Source organism: Erinaceus europaeus, chromosome 7 (genome assembly GCF_950295315.1).
Source record: "Erinaceus europaeus chromosome 7, mEriEur2.1, whole genome shotgun sequence".
Lineage (NCBI taxonomy): Eukaryota > Metazoa > Chordata > Mammalia > Eulipotyphla > Erinaceidae > Erinaceus > Erinaceus europaeus.
The window spans coordinates 69,088,169-69,101,681 of record NC_080168.1 but is presented as its reverse complement, the minus strand read 5'-3'; the positions used below and the strand labels follow the sequence as shown (position 1 = coordinate 69,101,681).

Here is a 13,513-nt window from a genome sequence, read left to right as displayed (position 1 = left end):
CCCTTTGTGGGCCCCTTATGATCTTGCCCTCAATGTGGATCAACAATGGTAGGGACTGTTCCACTCTCCAAAGGAAGGTTGGATAACATGCTCTACCTACCACCCGAGGAAGATGGGTCCTGAAATTAGTGCAGCCTGGAATGTTCCTGGCCATGACCACAGAATTCAAGCTCAGACCTACAGGTATGTCAAAGTTAGATAGGATCCTGTGCTGAATACAGGCCCCAGATCAAATTGATGGGGTTTACAGTTAACATTTATATACTGTTCCCATATTTGGGAGCTACTTTCTTTCCTGATCCAGGTTTCTGATCCTTTTTCCAACTATGACATCACCTCCCCAGACAATACCTTGGGTCTACCTGCGTATTAGACATCAGGCTCAGGCAAAAACTAGTAAAGTCATGGGCCCTTTGGAATATACCTAAAATAGACCTGCTAGCTATTTCTAAAACAGAGACCCCAAATATTCATCTGCAATATTTTTGTCTTTAGGTTCATGATTAGTCAATAATTTGTTCTGCTTTATATCTTAACTCTTTTTCAGCCACTACGTTCCAGATGCTACCATGATGCCAATCTGACTTCCCTGGGCAGATGACCTCACCACTGTCTTGGAACCCTGACTCCCCAGAGCCCTGCCCCACTAAGAAAAGAGGGAGATAGGCTGGGAGTATGGATTGACCTACCAACACCAATGTTCAGCAGAGGAGCAATTACAGAAGCCAGACCTTCCACTTTCTGCACCCCATAATGATCCTGGGTCCATACTCCCAGAAGGATAAAGAATAGGAAAGCTATCGAGGGAGGGATTTGGATACAGAGTTCTGGTGGTGGGAGTTTGTGGAACTGTACCCCTCTTATTCTATGATTTTGTCAATATTTCCATTTTATAAATAAAATCTTTTTAAAAGATTGAAGACAAGCCACAAATCTTGAGAAAGTATTTTTAAATCACTTTTCTAACAGGGAACCCTGAAAACTCAACTCAAAGGAAGCAAAACACCATCTTAAAAGTAGGGGAAGGATCTGATGAGTGACTTCACAAAGAAAAAGTGTATTGGGGGGATGGGTGGTGGTTCACATGGTTGAATGCACATGTTATAATGCTCAAAGACACAGTTTCAAGCCCCAGTCCCCACCTGCAGAGAGAAGGCTTCATGAGTGGGTAAAACAGTGCTGCCAGTGCCTCTTTCCTGTTCTATCTCGCCTTCCTCTCAATTTCTGCCTATCTTTATCCAATAAATAAATAAAGACAATAAAAAATTAAAAACATTAAAAAGAAAAAGTGTACAAGTAGGACGCAAGCATATGAACAGTGGTTCCATGATATTCATCATTAGGGAATTGAGAGTGGAATAAAAAAGAAAACCATGAGATACCATCACTTTCCTAGTGGCAAAGTGGTAGATTCTGAATGGTGATACCAAACTGTAGTGAGTGTATGAACCAGTTAGCACTCTCACTAGCACTTTCAGGTGCTGCTGAAAGAAATGCAAATGGTCACAGTCACTTCAGAGTATGGTTTGGACATTTCTTGTAAAGCAAACATAGCTATCAGATGACTCAGAAATCCCATACCTAGAGCTCTACCCAAGAGAAAAGCAAAGTTTGTTCAATTGAGAATGTGCACACAGATATACTTAGCGGCATCATTCCTAATGTCCGTCAACCTGTGAATGGGCAAACTATGCACTGAAAAGTCCTTTCACAGTGAAAAGAAACAACTCCAGATCCATACAACAGCAGAGACAAAAATGAAATGCACTTGGGTAAGGGAAGCAAATCACACTCAATAGATAGCATATGGTACAAGTTCATTTAAAAGAAGATACTCTGTTGGTGGTGGATATAGAACTATATACACTGTAATCTTATAATCTTGTATCCTACTATTAATCACACATACAAAAAAAGAAGAAAAAAGATAAAAGATACTCTTTTTCAAAAGCAAAAATAAAAAAGGAGAGGAGCCAGCAAAATAGCTTTGCCATAGTTCAAGCTTGCCCCCCCCACTGCATTGAAAGAAGCATCAATTTGAGGATCCTCTCCCTTCTCCCCCTCTTTCTCACTCTCCCTCTCTCTCTCTCTCCATCTTGCTCTCAGTCTCGCTCTCTCTCTCTCCTTCACTGCTTTCTCTGTCTCTACTCAAAAAGAAGAAGAAAGTAGAGGAAGCCATTTGTTGGTGCACCAGTTAATTGGAATTGTTACCATGGTGAGGGCCTGGGTTTGAGTCCCTGTGCCCCACCTGCAGAAGGGACGTTTCACAGGTGGTGAAGCAGGTCTGCAGGTGTATCTCTTTCTCTCGACTTCTTTATCTCCTCCCATTTCCCTCGAATTTATCTCTTCCATCAAATAAAATAAAAAGAAAAAATAAGAAAAATGGCCAGTGGGAGTGGTGGGCTCATATTAACACCAAGCTCCAGCAATAACCCTGGTGGCTATTAAAAAAAAAAAGTAGAAGAAAAACAAATGCTAATTGGTGAGTATGGGGAGGGTTGAAAGTGTGGAGAGGGCTGAATATAAAGGGCAAAAATGACATCTAGAAGGAGACGATAGAGCTTTTCTGTGTAGAACTGTGCTGTATAGAACGGTATAGAACTGCGGACAGGTGAGTGAACATGTCAGAACTTAACACACTACATACTGCAGTGCTGATTTTCTCATCACTTCTGTACTTGGGCTAACAGTATTATAGTAAGATCAATATTTTAACTTTGACAACTGCTCTACTATAAGTTCATATACATAATAAGTTGAGTATAGTATAGGATGGAAACTGTACTATTTGGGACTTTTATAAATCTAAAATTAGCCTAACAGAGAAAGGGTGTGGAAGGTAATTGTACATTCATCATAAAAAGCTGTACTGCATAGGATTTCATTTTTTAAGGTTCTTTTTAAATTTTACTATCTTTATTTATCAGATGGAAGCAGTCAGAAATCAAGGGGCATGGGACAGAAAGGGAGAGAGGCACCTGCAGCCCTGCTTCACCACTCGTGAAACTTCCCCCCTAAAGGTGGGGGCCAGGGGCTTGAATGCAGGTCCTTGTGCACTGTAACCTGTGTGCTCAACCAGGAGCACCACCACCTGGTCCCCCCCCAATTTTTTGTTATATATTTTATTATTTATTTATTTTGTTAACAGAGCACTGCTGAGCTCTGGCTTATGGTGGTGTTGGGGAATGAACCTGGGACTCTGGAGCCTCAGGTACAAGAGTTTCTTTGTAACCATTATGCTATCTACCCTCCGCATGCACAGGATTTCTTACACAACTAAACAAACTCTCTTTTGTATCACATTGAATATATTAGAGGAGAAAAGCTATATTTAACTTAGGAAATTAAAAAAAAAAACACATATCATGCTTTAAAAGGTCAGAAGTTGGACAAACACCAAATGACCTCACTCCTAAGTGGAACTTCAGAAACAAAGAAAGAGAAAACACAGGGTAAAATTTAGACTAATTGTGGTCTATTCAGGTGTTGAACAATTATAACTTAAAATAATCAACATAACATCACTTATATTAACATGTACTTCCCCCAAAGTATACTTAGATTTTTTTTAATATGCAAGATCTATATGAGGAAAACTAGAAAAGTCAAAAAAAAAAAAAGACCTAAATAAATGAAACTAGCCCTGGGAGCTGGGTAGTAGAATACCTGATTGAGTGCCCATATTACAGTGCATAAGGACCTGGGTTCAAGCTCCTGCTCCCACCTACAGGGAGGAAAGCTTTATTAACAGTGTTTCTCTTTCTTCCTTATCTTCAGCTTTCCTTTTGATTTCTCTGTCTCTATCTAATAAGTAATAAATGAAATGAAATTAGTCTATGTTCTTGATAAGAATCACTGTTGCTAAGATGTTAATTTTCCCCAAAGAGATCTACAGGCTCAATGCAATCCCAGTGAAAACCCCATATATGACATTATGTGTTTGTCAAAATCTATGGGACTACACAACACAATGTGTGAACTTAAGTTTATGATAATGTTTTAGTATTTGACTCATTAATTATTATAAATATGCCATAGGATGAAGATGCTAAGGGGGCCAGCAGGTGGTTCACCCAGTAGAGCACACATGTTACTGTATTCAAGGACCCAAGTTCTAGCTCCTGGCCATCAGATTGGAGTGCCTGCAGGGGAAAAGGTTCACAAGTGCTACAATGTCTCTCCTCCCTTTCTCAGTCTCTCCTCCCTTTCTCTGTCTCTCTCTCTGTCTCTCATCTTCTATCTAGACTCTATATTCTAGAGAAAAGGGGAAAATGGCTGCCAGAAATAGTGTAGTAGTGCAGGCACTGAGCCGCAGTGATAACCCTGGTGGCAAAGGAAGAGGAGGGAGAGGGGGAGGGAAAGAGGAAGGAGGAGGAGACAAGAGGCTGATAAAGGGAAAAACTATTGCACAAGAGGTATATGGGAAACCTCAGAACTAACTGTTCAATTCTTCTATTAGATTAAAACTTCTTAAAAATTAAGTCACTATATACACACACAAAAGCACTAGCATCACTAAAATTCTAATTAAAGGCATCATGAAGTACTGCTAGACTCCATTATTTATTTGGGTGCTTTGTTTTCCTTTTCACCAGAGCACTGCTCAGCTCAGATTTATGATAGTGCTGGAGGGATTGGACCTGGTACCTGGGAGACTCAAGCAGGAAAACCTTTTTGCATAGCTACTATGCTATTTCCCCAACCTGCTGGATTCCACTTGAATTATAAAAATGGCCAAATCTTATCAAGGACTGGGAGCAAATGGCCCTCTCACATACTGTTATCAGGAACATAAGATGATACAACTGCTTCTAGAAAACAATGTGACAGCTTCTTATAAAGTGAACTATATACCACAGAATTCTAAGACTTCTAGATATTTAGTGAAGAGAAATTAAAATGGATACCTACTTGAGGAGCCACACAGATGTTCACAGCAACATCATTAGTGATAACCAAGACTTATACTTTTAATTACTGTCAGTGCTACTCTGTTCCTCTCAACAGCAGTCTCAAAATGGTGGCCATCACTGGCTAGAGAACAGTCTTGTTGCTATGCTTCACATTGGTTTGGTCTCGCTCTCCCCCTGCTGGGAGATGTGGTTTAGCCCCTGCTAGTTTCGCGCCTCTCTTTCTCCCTGCCCCCTATGCTACCTAGTTCCAGAGTTCTGGCGGAGCTGCCAGAGGAGAAGGATGCAGGACAGATCTGTGTATTGATTGGTTTGGGTTAGTTTATGAATCGTTGTTCCTGAATAAAGAAATACAGCTTCCCAGCCCAGCTGTGTGTCCTCGAGTCTCTGTTTACCACCTCTAAGCTAGCCCGGCCTGCTGGAGCCCCGAACTTTAACAACACAGTCTGATGGGGGCAGTGCAGGTTTTCTGAAATTTGGGAGCCTGTGCTGGCTTTATGGGATTACCAGAGCAAAGGGCTACAGGTGGGGTGGCTTAAACCACAGGGACTAGCTGTCACACAGTTCTGGAGACTGGACATCTGAAGTGAAGGTGTGCACACAAGCCTAGTTCTGCTTAAGGCTGTTGAAATGAAATGTTCCCCAACTCCACAATGGACAAACAAGCAGGTCCATCCTGCTGCATTTTGGCAAACCTAGGTGACTAGGAGTATAACCAATAATCTTTTTGTTTGGTGGAATATAGCCAATCAAATTGTATCTTTTATTTGGTATACACTTGCACCTTGGTGGCCCCAATTGGGCCTGGAATGTAACCAATCCACCTCATCCTTTCTCTTGCATGTACCTTGGTGACTCACAATGTGACCAACCCCTTGGTACATTACCCTAGTGCCTGAGCACATTTCATTGGTGCACCTTGTAACCAATCAAAATGTACTTTTTCCAAGACCACCCTGTAACCAATCAGCTTGCTCTGTGTCTGGTTTGAAGGGAATAGAAGCAGCTTTCTAAATCACGGGGACAGTCTAGCATGGCAAGAGTCTGCTAGATTCCCCTGGCTAAAGTATCTCCCTGCCCTCCACTTGGTCTTGGCCTCAGACTCCTCCATTGGAGCTGCTGTACTCTAGACCTGTAACACTTTGGATCTATAACATTTTTGAGCTGTAACACTATAAGAGGAAGCTCTATTCCAGGCTTTAATCTTTTCCTGGTCTCTTCACTTATATTAACATATAGGGTTTGGTGTTATTATGCTGACACTGAGCCCCAACTATACCCTAGTGGTTATTAAAAAGGCAGTGGGAGAGAGAAGAAGGTCACTATAGCACCATTCCACCATTCATATAGCTCCTGTGTGGTGCAGAGGCTCAAACCCAGGGCCTCAGGCACAACAAGATGAGCACTGTCTGGGGTGAGTTATATTCTGGTCCCTTGAACTTTTTTCTCTTAGTGGCCATGTGTGTAACAAAAGTGAGCTCTCAAGAGTGATTTCTCCATTTTCAGCCCATCTTGGATAGAGCTTGAAGAAACCATGTTAAATGAAATAAGTCAGAAACAGAAGGATGAATATGGGATGATCTCATTCATAGGCAGAAGTTGAAAAACAAGACCAAAAGAGAAAACACTAAGCAGAACCTGGACTGGAGTTGGTGTATTGCACCAAAGTAAGACTCTGGGGTGGGGGGGCGGGCTTAGTACAGGTCCTGGAAAAGGAGTACAGAGGATCTAGTGGGGGCTGTATTGTTATGTGGAAAACAGAGAAATGTTATGCATGTACAAGCTATTGTATTTACTATCTAATATAAAACATTAATCCCCCCATAAAGAAAAAAATGAAAAAAAAAAAAAAAAAAGGGCCCTGGACAAGAGATTGGCTCAGTCAATAAAGTTTTTTTTTAGTCACTACCAAGCAACCCCATCACCTGGGGCCCTAGTCAGGGAATCCTTGGATTCTCCCCCCTACAAATGGTGGTCCTAGATTAGATCACTCTCTCCACCACCACTGGTCATTTCTTTTTCTTTCTTCTTCTTCTTTTTTTTTTTTAACTAGAGCACTGCTCAGCTCTGGCTTATGGTGGTACAGGGTATTGAATCTGGGACTTTTGGAGCCTCAGGCATGAGAGTCTCTTTGCATAACTATTATGCTATCTACCCCTGCCCTCAATGGTCATTTCCATCAAAAACATCATAAGCACTCTTATAGAGTTTTTCAGGATTATACTCTGAGTGAACTAACAATGGTAGGAACTGCCCCATTCTTCAAAGGGAGGCTGGGTCATCCTACCCTGCCACTTGAGAAAGACTGTTCCTGAAATGAGTGCAGCCTAGAATGTTCCAAGTTTGGATCGACCTTCTCGTGGTACATCCTGTGAGTACCCATTCATTGGGGAAACTGACGATCCTTCCTAGCCGACTGAATCCACATGGATCCCAGTCACTTTCAAAGCCAGCAACAAGCAGCTCCTGACAGCTTTCAACCTGACGCTGTTGACTGGCTATGGAAGAAGGGCAAACGCTAGAAGAAGAAGAACCAGGAACTATGATTTCAGTCAGATTGATAGGGACTCAGAAGTTATACAGGCTTCTGTGCTAAATATGAATATATATGGACCCCGAGTCAGATTGATGTGGCAAACAGTTAATTTTCTTCAAGTTTGGGAACTACTCTTACTCTCTGCCCTGATCTAGCTTTCTAGTTCTAGTTTCAACTCTGACTCCATCTTCCCAGACAGTGTTTTAGTCCACCTAACAGTTATTTTTAGTTCACTTCCATATTAGCTATGAAGCTCAAGCAAAAATTACTGAAGTCATGGGCCCCTAGGAACATACTTCAAATAGACTTCCTAGCTTCTTTCCACCCTAAGTTTCCTATTGTCATCTGCTCTATTCCTTTTTTTTTTTTTTGGTTTCTGTTTATTAAACATTTTTTCCTGCTTTATATCTTACTGCCTTTCAGCCACCAAGTTCCAGATGCTACTATGATTCCATCCTGAACTCCCTGGGCAGATGACCTCACCAAAGTGCCCTGGAGCCTCACCTCTTCATTAGGGAAATATAGAAATAAGCTGGGGTATGCATTAATTTGTCAACATCCATGTTCAACTGAGAAACAATTACAGAAGCCAGAATTCCCACTTTCTGCACCCTAAAAAGAATTCTGGCCCACATTTCCAGGGGTGGGGATGGGGAAGAAATATTTGGGGAAGATGACCAGAAGCTCTAAACCCCAATTCCATCAAGACAAAGAAAGAGGAGAGGAAAAAAGGAAGGACACTTGGAAGTAGTGGTAGGTTTAGTTGTGATTTAGAAAGGAAGAGAAAGGGGCTGGGTGGTAGCACACTGGGTTAAGTGCTCATGGCATGAAGCACACAGACTGGAGTAAGGATTTTGGCTTGAGCCCTCGACTCCCTATCTGCAGGGGGGTAACTTCACAGGTGGTGAAGCAGGTCTGCAGGTGTCTATCTTTCTCTCCACCTCTCTGTCTTCCCCTCCTCTCTTGACTTCTCTCTGTTCTATAGAACAGCAATAGCAACAATAACAGTAATGGCAACAATAAGGGCAACAAAATGGGGAAAATGGCCTCCAGGCACCGAGCCCCAGTAATAACCCTGGAGGCAAAAAAAAAAAAAAAAAAGAGAGAAGACAGGACCATAGGAAAAATTGGCAATGTAAAAATAGTTATAGAAATAAGTCAGTCCATTTCTGTGATCTTTGGAGAAGTTTCCTGTGGAAAAGAAAGGAACATAATTCAGGGTTTGGTAAGATAGCATAGTGGTTCTGAAAAAAACCTCCCATACCTAAGGCTCTGACATCCCAGTTCAATCTCCAGTACTGCCATAACTCAGAGCTGGGCAGTGGTCTAGTGTGGAAAAAGAAAGAGAGAGAAGCTAGAAGGAAGGGAGAATGGGAGGGAGGGAAGAATATCAAGTGAGAGAGAGAAAGGAGAAACCTAATTCAGTTCCTCACCTGTGTCTATGAATGTTGAAATCTGTGGAGACTTTATTTTCTTTTTTTTATTATTATTTATTTTCCTTTTTGTTGCCCTTGTTGTTTTATTGCTGTTGATAATGTCATCATTGTTGGATAGGACAGAGAGAACTGGAGAGAGATAGGGAAGACAGAGGCGGGAGAGAAAGAGAGACACCTGCAGACCTGCTTCACTGCTTGTGAAGTGACTCCCCTGCAGGTGGGGAGCCAAGACTCAAACTGGGATCCTTATGCTGGTCCTTGCACTTCATGCCATGTGCGCTTAACCCGCTGTGCTACTGCCCAACTCCCGAGACTTTATTTTCTACCTGCTGATCCAAAACTCTTTGCAGATTACCCAGTTGCAATCCAAAATACTAGTCTACCAGGAACATGTATTCATGTGTGAAGTTAAAGGGCATTTGTATTTCAAGTCAATGGTAGGTTGTCAACTATAAAAATATTATATTTTGTCCCTGTTAAATAAATGCTCTGTATTCACAGAATCCCAGGAAACACTGCATGGGGTCCAGATGCCACAGGATTTGTCCTAGTCTCCTTTCAAGAAGCCCATCTGCATCTCAAATATTTCCATATATATATACATACATATATATATATACACACACATTATTGGTAGGGGCTAGTGGTTTGTAGTACCGTTTTTGACACGTTAAAATTTATCACCATGATAGGTGTCTGCAAATTCAAATACTTTCTAAGTTTTGTGCTTCTTTGAGAAATAATACACAGGATAGAGAAAACATGAAAGGCATGCTGAAAACCAAGTACTGCCTTTTAAATGCTATACTGAACTCATCAATGATATCAGTCAAATATTTTACTAGTAAAGTTTGTCCAAAAATCATCAAGGTCTAAGAAAACATGTCAGAAGCTACATTTTCAAATTTCACATCAGGAAAAAAATAGAACCAACAAGAAAGGAATGCCATATGTAGAGATTATATTCTACTCTGATCTAACTTTTTCAAAAAAATATTTCTGTGACCTTTCCAAAGTTGATCTTTCCATTCTAACATAGAATACCTTGCTTCTTTCCATGAAAGAGTGATCTGAAATTCAGAAAGGCACTGTTTTCTGGAATGTTATAAAGATTTTTAAAAGTCTTATGATTTCTGGGAACAAATAAAAATCAAGTTGGGAGCTTGGCAGTGGCACACATGATTGAATATATATGTTGTCATCTCAAAGACCCAGATTCAAGCCCCTAGTCCCTATCTGTAGTGGGGGGGGGGTGTAAGCTTCACAAGTGGTAGAGCAGTTCTGTAGATGTCTCTCTCTCTCTCCCTCCCTCCTTCTCCCTTCTTAATTTCTATCAAAATAAATTAAGCTAAAATGTTTAAAAAAATAAAGGTAGGATATCAGAAATAAGTGCAATAGATGTCATTTCAAATTATGGGGAATTTGATTAATGTGTGGATATTAGTAAGAAAGTGAATTCTGGGTATGGAAAAAGTAAATTTAAAGTGGAAAATGCATAACTTTAGAGTAAGCAGAGGACATTAACTGGCTTTTAGAGAGAGTGAGAGTGTGTGTGTGTGTGTGTGTGTGTGTGTGTGTGTGTGTGTGTGTGTGTATTTTGAAATGCTCAGCAGGTATTTGTGAATTCCACCTACTCAAGAAATTAGTACTGGTTTAAAATCTCATTTGCAGAGAAAGGGCAGTCCTCAGATGAAGTTTGTTGCACCAGAGCTTAATTAAGTGAGAAGGTAGCACATAACAGTCATGATTAACTGTTGGTGCCTGCTAATTACTTCAATTAAAACACCACCTGTTTCATTGGCAATTCAGTCCTAAGCATTTCACTTTCAAGGAAAAGGCAAGAGTTTACAGTTCTTAAAGGTTTGTCACAGTTTAAATACAACTAGCTCTTCTTCCTTCCTTCCTTTTTTTTTTTTTTCAACAGTAGAGGGTGTTTCTTCCCCACTCCTCCCCCACCCCCACAGTCTTACAAGTGACATATAACTGTCCTGAATGTTTGACACCCAGTCTTTGTGAAGGGAAAGAGGAAAAGAAAAACCGTGGCTTTCATCCGAAGAGGCAATAATTAAAAGCTGTCACTTGGAAGCTCAAGGGATAGAGGGATCAAGGCTCTTATCACCCAGGAATCGCCCCCCCCCCCACACACACACACCCCAGCTGCAATTATCTGTGCTTTCCAACTGGGAAGCAGATAACAGAAACTGTCTCGGGCTGGAGTTGTGTGCACAAGAGCACAGTGTGATTAGCAGCCTGGCTGAGGCTGCCTGCTTAGAGCCTACCCCCCCCTTCCCCAGGGGGCAGAATTCTCCCTCTCTCCCGGCCCACAGCACTGAATGATGTCATGGGATCTGCCTCTCAGCCAGATGAAAGGCAGAAGCACAACCCCGCTGGCATTCAACACTGCTGCCAAACCACAGTTCCCAGCCCAGTTTGGGAAGCTCCAAAGCCACAGACCGAGTCACTCGGCCCTTGCTTGGAAGAACAACCAGGATAGCCTGCATGCAAGGAAGAAAGGAAGAGAAAAGGGAGGGAAGAGAAAAAAGAAAAAGGAAAGGAAGGAAAATGATCTGAGTCCAACAAAAGAATGTGTGGCTAGGGTGGCTAGCCTGCTGAAAGGGAACTTTCTAGAAGGCCGTGCACACAGATGCATATAAATGGAGCCCTGCCTTTGATCTGGGGCAACTGATCAGCGATCAGATTACAAGGCATTTCATCTCCCTGCTCGTCTGCCTTTGATCTGCATGGCTCCTTTGATTTTCCTGGATTGGGAGCCACGTCTGGGCTTGTGCTGACACAGATTTTGGGGGAAGGCAGCAGTGGCAGCAGGAGCACAGGAGTGTTGCCAAGAAGAAAGCTGCTGAAAACGGTGAGTACTGGAAAGAGTTCAGCACCCACTGCAGGTACCAGCCCAGCACATTTAATGCTTGGTTGTAGATTTCATGTCACTTTCCCTGTGTGTTCTAAGAAGAAGAAGAAGAAGAAGAAGGAGAAGGAGAAGGAGAAGGAGAAGGAGAAGGAGAAGGAGAAGGAGAAGGAGAAGGAGAAGGAGAAGGAGAAGGAGAAGGAGAAGGAGAAGGAGAAGAAGAAAAATAGTTGGGAGTCTTGGCCAGCAAAACCTGCTGCCCTCTACTCCAGTGTGCCTGAGTCAATGAGTCCCCTGCCATTCCGGTCCTTCCTACAAAAGGGTTTGCAAGCTGTTGTGCAGATTTCACTTGGAAATGAGTTACTCCAGCAGACCTACAGAAAAGCACTGACTTTAAGTTAGCCAGATCTTGGGGAGCCCGAGATTTGTTAGGGTTTTGTGGCTCTAAGTATTCACAGGTTTCTTTATTTAGTAAACAGGCTAGAGAATGCCTGCTTGCTTGCTGCCAATTAATTCCTTGTCTTATATATAGAAAGGGGAAAGTGTGCATCTCTGGCAAAATGATTTGTTTATTCTCTCACTTCCAAGATGTAAACTGACCAAACACATTTCTTTATGTAGTTTGTATCCTCCAGGGAACCCAAAAAGGCATTCAAGAATGATGAAAGCCTTTTTATGTGTAGAACTGGAGAATTCTCAAACAGTGGAGGCGTTTGAAAACGCCATGCTGGGTTGAAAAGCTTCTAGTCATTTTTCTCCAGTCTTTGGAAATAGCACAAGCCTTCTTTACAGAAACACTCAAAGTGTTAATATTCCTAAATTAACATGTCCTTTAAAGTGATGGTGACAGCTGTTGTGAGTTAAAATTGGCCAAGTGTTGAACATTTGAGTGGTCAACCAGTTTTTTATGTTGCGTGAAGTTTTAAATCACACTTTTCACTTGAGTTCATGGTCAGTATGGCAAAACCAGATTATATTGTACTGAATTTGAAAGTTAGCTTGGTTTTTGTTAGTTGTTATTTTTACATGTGCATGCGCATGCGCACGTGCATACATACACTCGAAGTAAAATCTTGATGTGCAAAAAATGTAATATAATGAAAAAGCAAGGGCTCCATCTTCTCATTAGTTCACATGAATGTTCTAGTCCCTAATTAATTTGGGTGAAATCTTTATCATTCTGTCTTATGCTGAACCATAAAGAAACTGTGAAGTCATAAGACAAGTTGTCCTTTTGTCTAAAATTCTGATGAAACAGGAAAGATCTAATGTGTCTCATTACATATGTAATTAATTTTTCAAAGACAATTAATTAACTGGCTTTTGAAATGTTCCTCCTGATATAATTGGAGGGTAATTGGCTGTGTTTGCTTGAGTTTTTAAATTTTGACACTGTCAAATAGAGATTAAAGTCATACTAAACTGGCTATATATTTTTTAAAAATGTGTCCATAAGAATTTAATCTAGAAGCTTTAGCTGTCGTTTTGAGTCATGCCAAGAAGGTATTTAATTTTTGTCCCACTGTCAATGTAACAAAGCAGGCTCCTAATACCCTAAAGTGTCTGTTTAGGTGGATCTTTTAATTTATGTGCTTTGAAAGTTCTCTTATAATCACAAAATAGTAATAATGTTCACATTCAGATAAAGAAAACTTAACTTTGAAAGTGATAACTAGAGAAAATGCCTAAAGAAATAGTGTGCTTAAGAACATTGTATTCAGACTTGAGTTTAAAAAAAAAAAACTTGTCTTTACTTACTCTGCTGCAA

General features: G+C 41.1%; 1 protein-coding gene across 2 annotated transcripts in view; it reads left to right on the top strand.

Moving 5' to 3' along the window:
* The first annotated feature begins 11,263 nt into the window (after positions 1–11,263).
* The window catches only part of TNFRSF19 (TNF receptor superfamily member 19), a 125,181-nt gene continuing 122,931 nt past the window's right edge, over positions 11,264–13,513 (top strand). For both annotated transcript variants that reach the window (XM_060194706.1, XM_016192770.2), the window contains exon 1: positions 11,264–11,748. The gene's annotated coding sequence lies outside the window, so the exon portion shown is untranslated. The remainder of the gene's footprint in view (positions 11,749–13,513) is intronic.